At 47.4% G+C, this 5473-nt stretch overlaps 1 pseudogene; it reads right to left on the bottom strand.

Moving 5' to 3' along the window:
* LOC101649224 overlaps nt 1-163 on the bottom strand; it is a 5478-nt pseudogene extending 5315 nt beyond the window's left edge.
* Nucleotides 164-5473: the final 5310 nt, after the last annotated feature.

The raw sequence follows: 5473 nt of genomic DNA, 5'->3' as shown, positions 1-5473 counted from the left end.
GGGGGGGCAGTTCTAGCCTGTCCTTTAGGATTGCTATGTGCTGGCAGCAACTGAATGGCAATGAGTCGGTGGAAACTGAATGCAAGTTGGCGATCAGTATAGTGTTCAGGATCTTCAGCTTTTACCTGATTGTCAAAGAGGAGGAGCACACATTTGGCTCCATAGGTCTTAGGGTAGTGACCTTTTTCTTGGTCTTTTTTCAAAGCATTCAAACCCCTGAATGGCCTTGCATATCTAGAATTAGTGAGGACTTGGAATGTAGTCATCTATCCATCTACTTGGCATTAAACCTACTTACCAGCTTATTCCAGCTTGGGGCAACACTATGTGTCCTCTCAAAAGATCACCAGGGTTGTCATCCAAGGCTTCTCTGACTGGGTTTGGACTGCAACCTTATAGTTAGTTGAGTGCTTTGCCAATGGTACCACCCAAGGACTTCATAGATTTGAAAAGGAGGACTGAAAGAGTAGCTCTGTCCTGGCAAATGAGCTACAAGTGATTTTTGAGGTTTATTGGGACAATCACTGGCCCATGGTATAGGGCCTTTTCCTAATTCCAGGGAGCACTTTAGCCAGGTATGAGTGGAAATTCAAATAGTCTTTTATTTCCCCTCCAATAACTATAATTGGTTTTTTTCTACCTCACAATGATCCCAAAACATGAGAAAACAAAAGATTTTATTTTACCTTTTAAATGAGGAAATACGGTTTCTGGGTAAAACTAACACCCAAAGAAGTTAATTCGCCCCCCCCCCCCCAAATGTGTGAGTACTTGGGCCACAATTTAGCTCTGATGCCCGGAGACCACAATAAAAGAGAAAGTAATGTGGTCAGTTACAGAGATTACAGTGTCTAAAAAGCCAGTCGTGCAGAATTCCATTTCTTGACACCAAGGTCTAAAAGAAACTTTCCCTTTGGATTGCATCAAGAAGCCGCCAGTCTTTTCCAGAAATCAAACAATGACTGTATCTTGCATTGGCTCAGAATCTTTGCTGATGGTGAGCACCTCAATTGCTTGTCGTAATACTGTTTCTAAAATGACACCAAATCACGGTCGCGGCAGCCTGGGCTCTGATGATTCAGTCCAGGAAAGTTTTTTAGCCCCACCCCCAGGAAAACATTTTTAATATTTGAAATGAGGTTCTTACACTGAGCTTTGTGATAACCTTCTTTTCTATAAGCATGCTCCCATGACACATGTAATGTGAACCAACATCTTGCTGTAAAGGCCGTGTTTGGTCTTTGCATCCTCATTCCCTGGTTTTATGGATACTGATATCCAGACTGCCTCTTAGAATGAACTCATTACAACAGCTTAATAGTCTGTCTCATCAAGGATCAGAAGCGTGGTTTAAATATTTTACTCCCCCCTCCCCCAGTTCACCCTTTTACAGGTGTACGACTCAGCTGTACACCCCCTGAAGTTGACATTTCCGTCACCATGAACCCCCACTTTCATGCTCTTCGTAGCCATGAATGAACTTTGTTCTCTATGCATGTGCTTTGTCCTGTCCTTTTCTATAAGTGAGGTCATACAATATTTGATCTTTTGTGATTGAGTTATTTCACTCAATCTAATGTTCAGCTGCATCTATATTGTATCATAGATCATGCTTTAATTTCTCCTACTGGCTGAGTGGTGGTATCCTGTATATATGCCCCGCAATTTGATTATGTACGTCTCTGTTGATGTGCATTCAGATTGTTGTCACCTTGTAGCTATTATGAGTAGTGCTGCAGTGAACCTGGATATACCAGTGTCTGCAGTCTGCTTTCAAGAATAATGGAAGGAGCCCTGGCAGCACTGTAGTTACACATTGGACTGCTAACCACCATTCAGCAGTTAGAAACCACTAGCCACCATGTGGGAGAAAGATAAGGCTTTCTCCCACAGAGCCACACCCTTGGAAAACCCATAGGGGCAGTTCTAACCTGCCCGATAAGTCAGAATGGACTCAATGGCCGTGAGTTTGCTTTAGTTATCTGGGGGTGGAATTGCTGGGTCCTAAAAGCTTTTAATTTTTTTTTTTTAGGAACTACCACATTATTTTCCCACAATGGCTGTTACCATTTTGCATCTCCATCAGCAAAGGATAAGGGTTTCCAGTTCCTCATATCTGATCAAATTTGTTATTTGTATTTTTGTTTCATTTTTAATCTTAGGCATCCTAGTGGGAATGAAATAGTATTTCATTGTGGCTTTGATTGGCATCTCTGATCACTGATGCTACTGAGCTTCCTTTCATGTGTTTGGTGTCCATTTGAATGTCCTCTTTGGTGAAATATCTACTTAAGTCCTTTTCCTATTTCATGGTTGGGGTATTTGTCTTTGTGTTGTCAAAGTTTTATGGATATTTTGGTTATTAGATTCATATCAGGTATATGATTTCTGAAGATACCCTCCCAATCATGCCTTGTCCCTTCATATTTTTTTGAAGATAAATAAACAACATGGTTTATTTTAACCTCCATCTTCCACACTAACCTAGTTTCTCTATAGAAAAACATCAAAAAAAGGAAAGAAAAAACATCTGCTGGCACCAGGCCAGTATGTCTTAATTTTGTTATGCTAGCATCTCCCAAAGAGAGATGTTAGTTTTTCCTAAAAAGGAGACGTGTTAGTAGCAGGTGGACACACGTGAACCAACACAAGGTTTCTACAGAGCCTTCTCTGCAGTCTTGATCGGTGTGAGAGCAAAGTCTACCTTTGGAAGCATTTTCAAAAGCAGGATACAACACTTGACGGGGGCTTTGTGCACATAGGACACCAGCAGAGCTGTGCCTGCTGATGAGTCTCTTGCTGGTGCTGAGCACAGTCTCGGCAGGATCGTGCCTCCTATTTCCAGGGTCCTTGGGATGGGTGGGCACGCAGGGACTCCTCCAAACCGAGTGAGGCAGACGCAGTTTCCTCTCTGACCACCTCTCTGGCGATCAGGATCCTAGATGCGTGTGACCTCGAGTGTATGGGATTGGGCTGTGTCCCCAGGAGAGGAAGCACAGGCTGCTGTCCAAGCTCAAGCTGTTGGGGCACCACAGCCTTTTCCTGCTTTGCCCACTGCCAAGAATCTTCTAGAGGATTTTCTTCCCCAATGTGGTAGCTGCCATCAACGTTGCTTTTGCTCAACGTTCCGGTCAGTTGCTCTCGGCCATGCTTTCCACATCACACTCCCTGGGTGGCTCCATGACTCCCGGCAGCTCACTCTCGATCTCCCACAGGACGTCATCCCCATCTTCCAGGTTGCTGGAGATGTGGCACCTCTTGAACCCTTGCACGATGGACTCACTGGGGATGCTATTCCAGGCCACCATGACCCATTCCAGGAAGAGGCCCAGGGGTGGCTTCTTGGCGTTCCCGGTTGGGCTCAGCGCCAGGTTCCCAGCCAGCAGTCAGTTGGAGTACTGGGCCCGCACGCTGTCGTTGAGCGGTTTGTAGACCACCACGCCGAGCACCTGCAGCTGCGAGGTCAGGCCTCTTGGGATGATGACCATGTCTGTGTTCATGCTCTCCATGGAGCTCTTCACAGAGTCGGTGGCGTGGCCCTGGAAGCCATTCAGGATCAGCATGCCTCGCTGCTTGGGCCCTGTGCCAGTCCTCCGCCTCCACACTACCTCCAGCCAGTCCTGCATCAGCTCGTCGGTCATCCACCCGTACTGGTGGCAGCGGATTTCCATCCCGCTGGGGAATTTCCCAGGGGGGATGTATGTGCCCCTCAGAATGACGTATGGTGGGAGCTTCCTCCCGTTGGCCAAGACACCAAGCATGCCTGTGATTTTCGGGTTTTTCCTGCCCGGAGTCTTGACCAACACGGGCTTCCCGCCCTGGTTATCCACAGTCACCTGAGACGGCACCTCTAGGCAAACAGGAGGCTCGTCTGCGTTCCCCATCTGGGCGACCGAGTACTTATGGGTCCGCCGCAGCGCCAGCTTCTTGGTCAGGTCCTCCGGCAGGTGCTGCGGCATGGGCGCTTTATGCTGCAAGGACAGGTCATACCTCTGCGTCATCCTCCGACACCAGCCCAAGCTTGCTTTGAATCCTTTCTGGGGAATGTTCATCTCCTGGGCAATTTCGAGAGCTTTCAGCTGCATTGCCTCCCTGGTGATAGGGTCCCCCTTGGCCTGCATGTACCGGACGTACTCGGCCACACGCTGGTCCACCAGAGCGAACCTCCCATTCTTGGGGCCCCGGAAGGCCCGCCGCATTGCGTGGGCATTCTGTAGCTGTGGCTTGACTTTGCGCCAGTTTTGGACGTTCTTCTCCAGCACCCCAAACTGCTTGGCAGCCTGGCAGTTGTTGGTGCTCTCAGCATATTCCACCACCATCGACTTGAACCCGGCGTCGTAACTGCGGCGCATGCCCCGGCTGAACTGAAACTTCCCGGCAGGGTCTTCGGCTGAGAGGTGTACCCGGGGAAGCCCATGGCCATGTAGAAGGGGTAGCCCTCGCTCCGTTCAGGCAGCTCGGTGAGGTCCCCAGGCAGACGCAGATGTGAGGGCGAGGTGCGGGGAAACTGGGAGGCAGCATTAGCGGAGCCCACCCAGTCTGGAGACTTCATGGCGGAGTCTTTGTTCTCCACCCACCCTCCGAGCAAATTCGAACTTTCTGCATATCCGAGAGGCCATCCTCCAATTTCCAGCTCTGAATCTCCTCTTCCTCCTCCTCCTCCTTTAAGGTCAAATTGAGAGGGTAGGCTGTGGACTCCATCTCGCCGGGGAATGGGCCAGGGCCCCTGGGGTGGGGACACCGAGGGCTCTCGCCCGGCTGTCAGAGCGCCATCCTTTCTGCCCCTCAGGTTTCCCCGTCTCTTCATATTTTTAATAAAGTCTTCTGATGAATGTAATTTTAAAATTGTTATGATGTCCCATTTATTTATGTTGCCTTTTATTATTAGTGCTTTTGCTATTTTTATATTAGATAATCCATTGTTAAAAGCGATCAATATTTAATTTTCTAAATTGAAGTAACTTCTAGAGACTACATGTCAGGGGCAAAGAGATTCTCTAGAATATCGAAGAGGAGCTGCTCAAAAGATGCTAATTCATGCTAATTGAATACAGATTTTACTATGTAGACCAGTGGTTCTCAACCATCCTAATGCTTTAATACAGTTCATGTTGGGGGTGGTGACCCCCCAACCATAAAATTATTTTCATTGCTACTTTATCACTGTCATTTTGCTACTGTTATGAATCGGGCGACCCCTGTGAAAGGGTCGTTTGACCCCCAAAGGGATCGCGACCCACAGGTTGAGAACTGCTGATGTAGACCAAAATAGACATAAATATCGAAAGAAAGGATATTGGAAATAGTGACCGAAGGAAGTAGTGACTTGTGCGGAGATACTTTATACAAATAATTGCCTTTCTTTCCTGGTTTTTGGAGATTGTTTTAAGCTGTAATGGCCATATCTACATTGGTTCGACTGAACAGCTGATGTGTTAATGTGTTGCTAAGTGAAGATGGTGAATACAACAAA

The sequence above is a fragment of the Echinops telfairi genome, unplaced genomic scaffold, assembly GCF_000313985.2.
Source record: "Echinops telfairi isolate 266 unplaced genomic scaffold, ASM31398v2 ScPeMD7_6080;HRSCAF=6971, whole genome shotgun sequence".
Taxonomy (NCBI): domain Eukaryota; kingdom Metazoa; phylum Chordata; class Mammalia; order Afrosoricida; family Tenrecidae; genus Echinops; species Echinops telfairi.
Note: the sequence above shows the minus strand (reverse complement) of the source record. Positions and strands in the feature narration are given on the sequence as shown.